This window comes from Sapajus apella, unplaced genomic scaffold, assembly GCF_009761245.1.
Source record: "Sapajus apella isolate SASKATOON/1434 unplaced genomic scaffold, GSC_monkey_1.0 scaffold14, whole genome shotgun sequence".
Classification (NCBI taxonomy): Eukaryota; Metazoa; Chordata; class Mammalia; order Primates; family Cebidae; genus Sapajus; species Sapajus apella.
The window spans coordinates 21,606,182-21,618,888 of NW_022436954.1; the positions used below are offsets into that span (position 1 = coordinate 21,606,182).

The 12,707-nt window shown below is 38.8% G+C and overlaps 1 long non-coding RNA gene across 1 annotated transcript in view; it reads left to right on the forward strand.

Moving 5' to 3' along the window:
• Positions 1-227: 227 nt before the first annotated feature.
• LOC116554331 overlaps positions 228-12,707 on the forward strand; it is an 806,553-nt gene continuing 794,073 nt past the window's right edge. Inside the window, exon 1 of the long non-coding RNA XR_004270169.1 lies at positions 228-1,366. This is a non-coding gene — a long non-coding RNA (uncharacterized LOC116554331). The remainder of the gene's footprint in view (positions 1,367-12,707) is intronic.

Below are 12,707 nucleotides of genomic sequence, written 5' to 3' on the forward strand. Positions count from 1 at the left end.
CTGGATCCATGGCTATGAAGCAGGAGGCATGAGCAAACTTTTTATATTACCAGGAATCCATTTATCTGCAGTCCCATCAGTCAAATTTAGATACTTGTTGCCAGCTGCAAGATTTCTAGTCTGGAGCTGGTTTTTGAAATTGCTTTGTATTTCTATTTAACAGCCAGGGAAGCTGCATGTTAAAATTTTGCCTCAGTCTCCTTGGATCCTATTTATAAAGCTAATTTGTTCTCTCCAATTTTTTTTTTTTTTCACTTCTAAATGCCAGCTTCAGGCTTCTAAACCATTAAACCCCCTTCTTTATCCCGAGCAAAATACTGTCATAGACAATGCCATGGCAGGACAATGATGATTCCGATGATATAGTTCTCCCAGGCAGGATACAAACCATTTCGTCTTCTGGCCGGAGATGGATTCACTGCCCTCCCTGCAGACACGCAGGCTCACACACGGAGCACTGGGAAGTACACATTTACTGTACTGCATGCCGACTGCCTTGAAGAAACTGTAGCTAACCACCTTATTAGTATTCTTGCCTCCACCGTGTCTCACTTGCAGCATCAGAGGGCTGAGCAAATGCAGTAGAACAGGGACAGACACAGCTCTGGCAATCATATCAATGCAGGCTGCCGAATGTTGGGGGTGGGGGATGCAGCACATCAAGATTAATAACCTTGCCATAATCCGGGGCACCCTGCAAGCAGACACCTCTGCTGATTGACCTGCTCCTGGCTTGATGCATCTGCCTGGGGGAGAGGGATCTGGAATCTACCTAGTCCTGGGCCCCCCCTGATTTTGGATGTTCATTTGATCCTTCACAGATCTGGGAAGGTAACAGTGAGCGGTACCATCTGCAGCACACAGCAGCTCTTGGAGGTTACTACTGACAGTTTACATTACACTGGTTTGTGTGAGTGCGTGCGTGTGTTTGTGTGTGTTTGTGAGTGTGGGTGCCTGCTTTTGCATGAAAGAGAATGTGTGAGTGTCCGTGTGTGTGTGTGTGTTAGTGTGGCAACCAAAGCAGGTATTTCGTACAGTAGGAGATTTCAACAGCGTGACAATATTCTCTGGGTACTTGGGCTCACAGTCAGTAGCCCCCACCCCCCGCCTTTCGCCACCTCCTTGCTTCCCCACTCCCCCTTCTGCTTTTGCCTTTGATGAGTTTTTGGCTTACTTTTTGGCGGAGTCTCTTGGACACGTTTTTGCTGGTGCTGGAAGATCAGATACATGGAACCTTTGAAAACTGATGCTTTTTCTCCGATATGACTTAAAAAAAAATAAAAAGAAGAAAAGAAAATAGAGTAGTGCACGGCAAGCTAGAGGATTGTAAATTTCCCTTGGTGAACTTTGAGGATCCACAAGGAAGGTAAGTCATGGGACTCCTCGGATCTCAGTCCTTGTCTTGCAATGTTTGTGTTTTCCTGTTTGTTTTCAGAAATCCGTATGCAGTTTATACGCGCATTTCTAGAGACTGGAATGCTCAGAAGAACTCAGTGTGTGGCATTTTGGGGCTATTTTTATGCCAAGGAGATTATTTCCATTTGTATAACCATCCCCCATGCCTCTTACCATTTTTATACCTCTCTTGTTTTTCTAACATTTTCACAGGGAATTCTGAATATAAGAAATCTGGAAAAAATGTAATTCCAGCTTTCTCCTGCCTTGCAATACTCTCTAAATTTGAGGAAAAACATTAATCAGAAAAGCGCCTGGCGGAGGCTCCGAGTTAGAGGCAAAGTGTGTCTGCTCAGAGACTGGGGGTTGGGGAGGTGGGGGTGTAATCCGGACTTTCATGATAACTTAATGGTACACTTTCCCTTCCCCATACCTCTATTTTTTAATTCTCGAATAATTATTTCTGCTCTAGAGAGTAGCGAATGTATGGAATACAGAAAAGCTGCTTCACCAGCTCTTAATTGGAGCAAATGAGAACAAAGTGGAAATTGTTTAGTATTTTGAACCTCTTCTGTCTTTTTGATTCTCTGTCTATTGCATCTCATTAACCTTTCTGAATGCAGCGTCCCCTGATTAAGACTAGTGTCGCTCATTTTGGAACATCCTCTTACCCTACGTGGTCCCCTGAGAAGGGAGTGTGATTGCAAATTGCTCTTAATTGTCTATTCTTGGCTGTAAAAGCAAGTGGCATCAGGAATTCAGGTGACTTTAGTCAAATATCTTGCCTAACTCAGTCTGTTTAGTTTCCTGGTAGTTAGCTGTGCCTTTATCTTTCCCTGCTTTTCCTTCAAAGTGAAATGCAGATAATATTTTACCTGTTTCAATTCCAAGGTTATTTAATTAAAGGAAAATAACATTTCATTGTGATAACATCTGTGTTCCTGTGTCTTTGAGTATTTTTATCTCTGCATTGGCATCAATTAGCTTCTCCCCGGGAGTAAGAATCACTTGTAAATAGGTTTCTAAAATGCTGAGACCCCACATCAAAGCGACAGTACCTTACTTGTCATCTGCCACTGCTTGTGGATGGTTTATCTTTAAAAGAATAGTGACATATCATGGAATGTTAGCCAACTTGAACTGTCACTGTGGACACGTTCATGGAAGAGATGACAGGTGTGTTAAGTAGGTAGAGAAGGATATGCCTAAGTGATTCTCTCCAGGTATTGATGTCTGTGTATAGAAAGAAGATGCCGATTGTAACATAATAGATTGATTCAGAGGCTGGGTGGCCTGGGTCACAGATTTATGAGAGCACCAAGTAGAGAGATGTCAGAGTTCATGCTCAAAATACTGATATTTGTTTTTATAAAAAGGAGTTACCAAAAGAAAAGCAACTCCCCCTCCCAAAACAAAACAAAACAAAAACACCTTAAAGAGGAGATTATACTCTGGTATTACACTAAGACTTTCATCTGTCTAACGTTTTTTGCATAATGATTTTAGAGAAGCAGGTAAAAGAGGACAAGGGTGAGAAGCTGCCCCTCCTCCACTCCTGGCCCAACCTTGTACCCAGTACTCCTGACAGTGCTTGCTCTTGGTAAAAATTACCATGGGAAAATTACTGCCATTATAATTTATAATTTGTCTTTCTTGTAATGATTTATGACCAGGGTAGTTTCATCTGTTACCCATAATGTACAGGTAAATTTTTCTCATCTAGAAAGGAGGTTTGTTGTTTTCTTTTTTAAAAATTTTTAAATGGCTTGAACCTAGGAGAAACCCTAAATCAAATGTTATTTTCTTTGTGGTGAAAACAATCTGAGGATCTTAAAACCTGAAAGTGAGACTAATATGTGAATAAGAAACATGAAGTTTCTTTTGTAAGAAGAAGGACCCTGATACTCCCAAGTGCCAATGGGTCATGGTAGGGTATTGGAGGCTCCCAAGTTCTGTTGGTCAATCAGCATTCCTTAAGTTGTTCAGCTCTTTATTAACCTGCAGCTTTTGACAAGTAGTCCCAGGTACAGAGGACAGTGTTTTAGGTCATCTATTTTGTGTGAGGACTGTTCTGGATAGAGAGAGGTCCTTTGAAAAAGTCGTTCTGGAATTTGGCAAATTAGTACCTCTCTCCATTGAGGCTATTTAATTTTGACTGTTCTCCCATTCATATCCTCACCAAGTATTGGTATATTTAGATGTGTGATGTTGGTAAAAATTAATTGCATTGCTTGTTCTCAACACTACCTCAAAACAACAGCAATAACAACAAAAGATACCAACTTGGTTTTTTTGGTATTTAAGATTTAGTAATTGTAATGAGTGATTCTTCTAGCGATAGCAACACTTTCATTATCACTTATTTTAGGCTAATAATAGAAGTGGGGTACAAGCCAACTTGGATTTTCTGATTACAGCTTAGGCAATGTGCAAAGCATCTCTCCCACATCTCAAGGATTCCTGATGGTGTTTGCACAACTGTAACTTTGCATCTTTATTTTCAGCTCAGGCCAGAGAAATGATAAACAGCTTTTGATCAGAACCAACTCCAGATTCATGTTTTATTTTGTGGTAGAGAGTGTTTTGAGATTCACCAGGGCTTGTTTTATTGCTTAGAGAATTCAGAAAAGAAGGGTAAATGGGGGTAGGGAGCTTTCCATTTCAGTAGGAGTAACATGTCAGAGTTGCTAAAGAAAATGGTGAAGTTCCCCAGAAGCAACATATGCAGGTTTATATTTTTAAAAGAATGAATTGGTGAAGGGTTGCTCTGAGTTTATTGGGGAGAATAAATGACATTCCAGTTTCTTCTCTATTTAACTCTATTCATTTGGCAGGCCTTTCTATGGGCCTCTGCTAAAGTCAGCCAAGGAGGCCCCACATTCTCCAGTGTGTTTCTGTGTTTTTAAGACCCAGGGCACTTAACACATGAATAGCTGTTTCCCTCTGTAACAAACAGGGTTGCCAGCTGGAAAGTCAGCTACTGAGAACCTTTAAAGAAAGCCAGGAATATCACCTAGTAAGTTCATGAGCAGAGAGGAGCTTTGGGAGCCCTGGCATTGGAGGTGGGTAAGGACCAGATGGATTGAACTTGAAATTTTGATTGCTGAGTCATTATAACAGCCTAGAGCTGTATGTTAGCTTGAAGAGCTGAGCTGATGCTGAAAATGGGGCTAATATGAATAGGCTAAGAGCATCAGCCTACAACAGAAAATGAAGACTCTTGGGAGGAAGAAGATATACTCTCTGATGACAAGTGCTATTGTATGTCCTTGATACTGTTCTCCATCACTTCAGAGCAACCTCTCAGGGATCCCAATAAATTACAAAATAAAAGATGGATTAATTGATATGTGAATAGAGCAGGGGCTTTGCGATAAATTAAGCCAACTCACTCAATTATGTGCATTTCCATTTGGGACTACTCAGCAGTCACAGATAAAATGGGGAATGGTGGAGGCTGGGGTTAAAATCAGAAGGAAAAAAAACTCTGGATTGAGAATCAGAAGATGTCAGTCAAACATTGCAAGTATTGCTTAATGGTTGATAGGTCTTTCAAAGTCTTGGAACCTTGATTTCCTCCTAAGTAACTTGTAAATATTTTTAACTCATAGTGTTGTTGTGAAGACTATGGTGAAATATTGTAGAAAAAAGGATCTACAAATATACACTTCTGTGGAAATGTAAGATGTTATAGCCATGATGACTTTATCTATTCAAGACATTATAAAATGATTCCTCCAATATAATCTCAAGTGAAAGTGTTAAGCAGAATTCGTCTATTCTTTTTTTTTTTTTTGGAGATGGAGTCTCTCTCAATCACCCAGGCTGGAGTGCAATGAATGGCACAGTCTCAGCCCATTGCAACCTCTGCCTCCCCAGTTCAAGCGACTCTCCTGCCTCAGCCTCCTGAGTAGCTGGGATTACAGGTAACCACCACCATGCCTGGCCAATTTTTTTTTGTATTTTTAGTAGAGACGGGGTTTCACCATGTTGGCCAGGCTGGTCTCAAACTCATGACCTCTTGATCTGCCCGTCTTAGCCTCCCAAAGTGCTGGCATTGCAGGCGTGAGCCACTGCCCCTGGCAGAACTGGTCTATTCTTAGTGAGTGGTGATTAACATTTATGTTGTTGTAGTTCTGATGTTTTCCCAAATGTGTGGACTCTACCTCTTTCAAAGTAATTTTTGTGGTACATTCTAAGTTACTTGTGGATATGTGTGTTTCTTTTGTGTATGCACATGTGTGTGTATACATGTATACATAAATAATTTGCCAATCTATATGAAGCATAATTTTAGTTTCATGAAAAATAGAAAATGTTTAGTGACCTGAATTCATTTTCCCTGGATATCCAGAAACGTAAGAAAAACTTGGCTTCTTCAGACTTGGACATACACAGACTTCTAGCAAGTTTGTAGTCTCCAAATAACTCCAGTCCACCATGAGGTTGTTTAGATTTTGAGTTACACCTGGGAATTGTATAAATAAAATGTACATCTATAATAATAGCATGGCATACAGTGATTGTCACAGTAAATTGCACTTGGTAGACAGATAGACCAGAGTAAAAAAGCTGATTTGGAAGTTATGACAGCCAGAGAATATGACAGTGAGAACAGGCTTTGGAGTTGAATAGATGAAGATCAGATACCTAATCTCTGGAAGCCTCAGTTGTCAAATCTGTAAAATGGGGACAATCAGTTATAAGCAATGTGTGATGAGTGAATGAATAATTGTATATAAAGCACTTGGTAAAACCCTTGACACAAAATTGGACTTCTTAAGGTAGCTCACATATATTCTCTCATTCCTGTTCAACTAGTTTAAGAATAGGAAGACCACCCTAATTCAGTGCATTTATATTCTTATAAAGGAAGGCAAAACCCCAAATATAATCTGAATGTGAAGTAAAATTGGAGAGAGTAAGCTATATTCTGAAAGCTATATCTGTACAGTAGCTCATTTCATGTACCATGGTTTCATCAGACCCTTTTTTAGAGCAGCCTAAGCACCATTCTTGGATGTCATTTCACTTATACAAACAACTTTCAAAATGATACCAAATATAAGGAGCAATAATCACATGCCTCCTTCCGTATGTGGTTGCAGAAACACAATTCAGGTGTCAGCAGGAGGTATTAACATTGCTCTTTATCTAAAAACCTCGTTTTGTTCACAGGTAATGAAAGGGTCCATATTTATTGAGCACCCACCAGGTGCAAGCACTGCAATCATTGCTCTGGGGAGTATTAGAAGGACTCTCTCTGCTCATAGCTATTTGCTGCAATTCCTGTATTTGGATAGGGAATGCTGCAGTCTTCAAGGCTGTCCCTTGGAATTTTTACTTAATAGTTAAAAAGAATTAAGATTCCTCTGCCAGAATCTGACCTATGTGGGGCTGTGTCATTGTGTATGACCTTTATTTTGTTCAAGAACATATCGAAAAAGATCTAAAAAGCCTTGTTCCTATTAATGTAGCTGAGCTGAGCTGTCAGTGATGAGTCCAATTCTGCTTTGCTAACTCTGCACGGCTGGTACCACTTGACCCAGGTATTTCTGTACTGCAAAGTCAGCCTTTCCCTGTGCATGGAGGAAATGGGGTTTTGTCCTTCAGATTGTGGGTTCTTTCTATCCTTAAAATGAATGGATGAAGTTTGTTTTATAACTTTGTGGGAAGAAAGACAAGATCCATGTTCCCTGCATTTTAAAGCTTCATGCCATAAAATTTGATTCTAGGAGAGTTAGAAAGGAAAGAGGGATGTCAGTTGATCAAAAAGCAAACACGAGTTCATTGGCCTCTACCACAGCCTTAAGCATCAGATTTTGTGGGTGAAGCTTTGCACTGAACTAAGGAAATTCCCTTTGTGATATACTGCAAAATATATTGCCAATACACACCAAGAAAATATAATGCTATAATCAGTTATCTCATATAGTCAGCAAAGGTATTCTACGTGCCAGGCCCTGTGCTAGGTAGGTTAGATTATTTATTTATACTTCTTACATACAAACACACACACAAATTAACTGGTAACATTATTATTCCCATACTGCAGATCAGGCAAAAAGGGATTTATTTGCCTCAAATGCTGACTCACTCCAAAGCCCATATCTATTCTTTTATAGCATGTTTTCTTTTATTTGTAGGATGCAAACCCAATACTTCTTCACATAATTATAGACAGTCCAGAGCCCTATTACATGTTTCTGTAATAGGGCCAAACTCTTTCAGTGGAAATATGTGATGTTAATGTCTCTAAGGGGCCTCTGAAGGGCGTCTCTCTGAACCAATGGGTCCTCAATATAGTACATTATCAGTACCATATTTTTGTGGTCTTTAACAGAATACATAACTTGAAGCAGATCTCTATTTAACTTTGGCAATTACCTAAATCGTATTAAAATGCCTGATGCCATTTGGATGATTGTACTGCAGTTACAGAACTCGAGCAAAGTAAAGAAATGAAAGTCTTCTCTGTAACACTAAATCGTAAGTGGCATTAAGGAGCATTTGCAGAATTCACTTTTATGAGTAGCGTCTCCCAATATGTTATGTCTTATTAGTTATGTACCTTTGGGAAGGTTACTTTTGTAGCTGTATTTCCATATCTTACCTTGTAGCATTGTAAAAAGATTAAGAAAAATAATGCTCACAAGGTGTCTAGAACAGAGATTAGAATTTACTTGGTGCTCAATAAAAGGTATCTCATTATAAAAATAATTAAATTTACTTACAATCATTGGTAGTAATTGTGATAATAACTTAGCAGTTTCAGTTTGTATAAATGTTGTTGTACTCTGCAGTGCCAGAGATGATACAAATTATTATAGCACATGAATAAACAGATAAGCAAATATTATTGTTTGTTTACTTATAAAAATATAAAAAGAGGAGGGAAATTATCTTTCAACATACTGACATCAGTGGGAAACATGATGGAAAAAGAGTGATTGGTATAGAACATGCAAGGAAACCAGAGAAAGAAAGAGAACCAAGTCTGACTTTCATACTGGGGAATTCTTTCTAAAGTCAGGTTCTAAAATGTGAGCAATGAAGCTCATTGCTTGGCAGTAAACAGGAGAAAAGGTCATCTTATGAAAACTTTCTTGTTAAAGAGTGGAAGTAGCAATCTTTCTTCCACTTAATACTGTCAAGAAACAAAGAAAATATTAACTTTATCTTTAATGCCTGTAAAAATTCCCTAGCTTTTTTACGTAATGTAGATATTCAATTATATTTTGATCTGTTTTTGGTATCCTAGCTGTTCCTTTACACATATATTGAGCAAACAAATTAGCATTTTGAGTGTTTGATATTGAGTTACTTAAAGATGAGAGGTTTCAATTCCTTGTGTAGGACCTTTCAATTTATACATTCATGCTTCAGGTAACAAGTCACAGAAACAAAGGCCAAGTAAACACACAATGGTGCAGGGTGTACTTTTTTTTAACCATATGATTGGAATGAAAACCTGTGACCATATACACCTTGACTCCAGTAGCTACTCCATATGAAAGAAGTGAAGAAAATAATCCGTATGAATTAAGACAAATGTTTGAATAACATAGTAAAAAAATACATGTGAAGTGAAAACATTTAGGAAAAAAAAAATCAATCTAATAAAGGCATATTCTTTCCTGTAAACAAGCAAATGATTAATAACACAGACAGTGGTTGGGTTTGCTAATTATTTTCTGTTGGAGACATCTGCCATGCATAGTGACAATAGTCTGAATATAGATACATACAAGGAAAAAACTCCACTCTCCCTTCTTCACAGGGAAAGCCATGTTTATATGTGACTTTTGCTCAGGGTCATTTTCTCTATCAAGGAACCCAGACTACTATTAAGCATTAAACATATTCTCAGTCAACCTGTTCTGATTCCAGTGCCCAAGTAAGAGCAGATATGAAAGTAGTTTAAACTTTTTCTGAGTGTTCCCCTGGCTGCCAACACTTTCATGAAATAGGGTCTGTTTTGCTCACGAATAGCTGCATTCTTCCTATGTTCATCTGCTTGATGCTATTTCCTATTTTCCCTTTCTTTATCCTTGACCTGTCATGCCTCACTGCCATGACTCTCTTGGATGTGTCTTTGCGACTTCAAGTCTGATTTCCTTCTCTTCCATCACTATAAGCACTGCTGCATTTTTCTTTTTCAAGACTTTGCTAAATGGAAGTCTGTTCTTCCTATCTAATACATATTTTTATCCAAGACTCATTTGTCCAGCACTGTATACATACATACATACACACACCATCTATATCTATATATATCTATTTGTAGAGGGGTGGTGGCAGTTGGGACAGTTCATTTTTTTAAAAAAATAATCCTATTCCTGTTCCTGAACCTGAGAACAATGTCATGGATCTAGGTCAAGAACACTTTTGAGTAAGTCAGTCAGAATTCTCAATGAATGTTATTGTGGATAACAACAGTACATTCTTTTCCATCTGTAGTCATTTCGATGGTGCCATTTCTTCGAAATGTTTTATTAAACACCTACTAGATTCACTATTATATCACAGTTATGATGTGGAACACAAAGTGGTAATGTGATTTTTCCCCAAATGTGTTACTATATTATCATTGACGTTGTATTGACAGAGGAGCAGTGAGCTTGCTAAACAAGGCAGCACAGGATTCAGAAGCAAAAAATTATAAAGTCAGTATGTAAAACTCAGAGAAGGGAGTTATCCCTGAGGAATTTGTGTTTGGGGAAGCTTAAGGAAGGAGAATTTGAGGTTTGTCCTAAATATGCGTTTTGTGAAGCAGTGATAATGTTTCCGAGGAGAAATTAGAAGAAATTATAATTTTGAATATATCAGTGCTAATAGAGTAAGGAAATACATCAAAAAGTGTTTGATAGGAAGGAATGAAGATATGGTTTGGGGCCCTGTGGGAGCCTTGTAACAAACCCACACAATTGACACAATAGCTATCACACATTTAATTCTATGATACTTCAGATGATGTGCTGAAGACTTTATAGTTGCATGAAGCGGGGGGGCATCATTATTCTCAGGATACAGATGAGGAAACTGAGCTACAGATGACTTGTGATTTGCCCAAGGTTGACAGTCACTAAAAGCAGTGTCTACCTGAAGGTCTGCCTAGTTGCATCTGTCTACAAGTCCTGGTTCCTTGACTCCTCTCAATTTGGGCTTTAGCTTGCCTAAAGCGTAAACCCAGAAACTGTTACTCTTTTCTATTACCTTTTAAATTTGTCTGTGGTTGCTTATGTGAAAATTATTTTCTGCTTTTGCTATAATTTTTTTTTTCAACCTTAAACAATTTTCCTGGACTCCTTTTTCTTTTCTACCAATTATTGCCAGAGAGCTTAGAAAACAAAGATACAGACTCACCTATTTAGTGCCCTCAGTTTCTCTTCCATTTTCTGGAAGGGGTGCCAGTGCCTTGTACAGATGGTCTGTCGGACAGGCAGATGGCACCAGCCTCTCTAGTGGTATGTTCTAGAGGGAAACATGTGTAAGAACTGCCAGCTCAGAATGGAACGACACTTAACACAACCGGGAAGAGTTGATAAAAAAAAGGCCATTCTCTGACCTTCCAGTCTTCAGCCTAATTTTTTTCTTTTTAGATTTTTAGTTTTCAGAGATGAGAGAGACACTTTGTCTGCTTTGAGTAAATGCCAGTTTCTTCTTCTCTCAAGCTAGAGGGATGACAATTTCACAAGAACACATTTAGAAATTTGCCAGGTAGTTTCATGGGATGTTTATTTTTCTTGGCTTAGAGTCTGGACCCAAGATAAGGGTCCAGGAAAGGCAAAGGGGAGACTATTTGAAGAGAGTCAGTTCTAATTCTGACCACGCCATCTACTTGAAGAAGCAACAGAGCTTTTTTTTTTTTTTCCCAAGAGGAAACTAAATGCTCAGATTGAATCTTTGATCGTTACTATCATCCTTGAGGGGAAGGGAGGCCAATAGAGAGTCACTTGCCAGGTGTCTGTTTGAATAAAACCTTGACCTTCTTTCCTGATGAGAGTAGAGATATGAGATTGAGAAACAGAGAAAAAGCTAATTTGCTCTCCTGTCTGTGCCTGGGTATGGCTCCAGAAAAACTGGCCCTTCTATCTGTTTTACTCACCCCTCACAGTGGTTAGTGATTTGCAGGGCCAGAATATAGGGACAAGTGTATAGTAACTAGATACTTCCATCATCTTTTCTCCTAACCTTCTTACCCAGTGGAAGCCACAGAAGATATAAAAACAAGCCAGTTTTAGGCAACACCTCCTGTCTTTGACATTTATTCAGATTATTCTCTCCCCTGATGGCCTGCTAGAGTTTCTTTGTTTCTTGCTTCCTTCTTCCTGGATTTTTATTTCAACCTCATGCTCTAGGTTCAACTTTTCCAATACCTGCCTAAGCCCCCAGGCCCACTTTCTGTTTTAGCGAGGTCTTTGAACCTTCTCAAATCTACATCTGGCACTCCAGGCTCTGTTCTGTACACTCACATGGTTTTAAGTAGCCTAAGGCTTCAAATTAGAGGCATTGCTTCTGCTAGCTCTGGCCTTACAATATTGACTACCCAACTCCACAGCTTCCTTGCTAGAAGTGAAGAATAGACTCTACCTTTGCATGGTTAACTCAAGTCTTCCCAACCTGCAAATCCTAGTTGTAGATTTGACAACTATCTCATCTCTTTGTCTTTAGATATAAGTATCTTTTAAAAAAGTACAGTATTCTTACCTGTCAAATGAAGATCATGATAACAACTAGCATGTATGCAGCACTTACTATGTGTTGACAAGTTTATATTCATTATAAAAATATTTGATATTTTCCTCCAAAACTATTAACTAGATACTATATAAATTTTAAAGATGATTAAATAAATGGCCAAAATTATATAGTGAATGTCTGGACAAATCAAATACCTATATTTGGAAATACTGTGAAATGCTGTCTTCTAAGTCATTTAAAAAATATGTATAATACCTTTTTCCACAAGAGAATACATAGGGTTTCTGTGTTTGGATGTATAAAGATAAGCTTTAAACTTTAAAGCTCTATGTAGGCTGGGCACAGTGGCTCATGCCTGTAATCACAGCACTTTGGGAGGCTGAGGTGGCCAGATCACCTGAGGTCAGGTGTTCGAGACCAGCTTGGCCAACATGGTGAAACGCTGTCTCTACTAAAACTACAAAAATTAGCCAGCCATTGTGGTGGGCACCTGTAATCCTAGCTATTCAGGAGGCTGAGGCAGGAGAATTGCTTGAACCTAGGAGAGGAGTTTGCAGTGAGCCGAGATAGTGCTATTACACTCTCACCTGGGCAACAGATCAAAAATC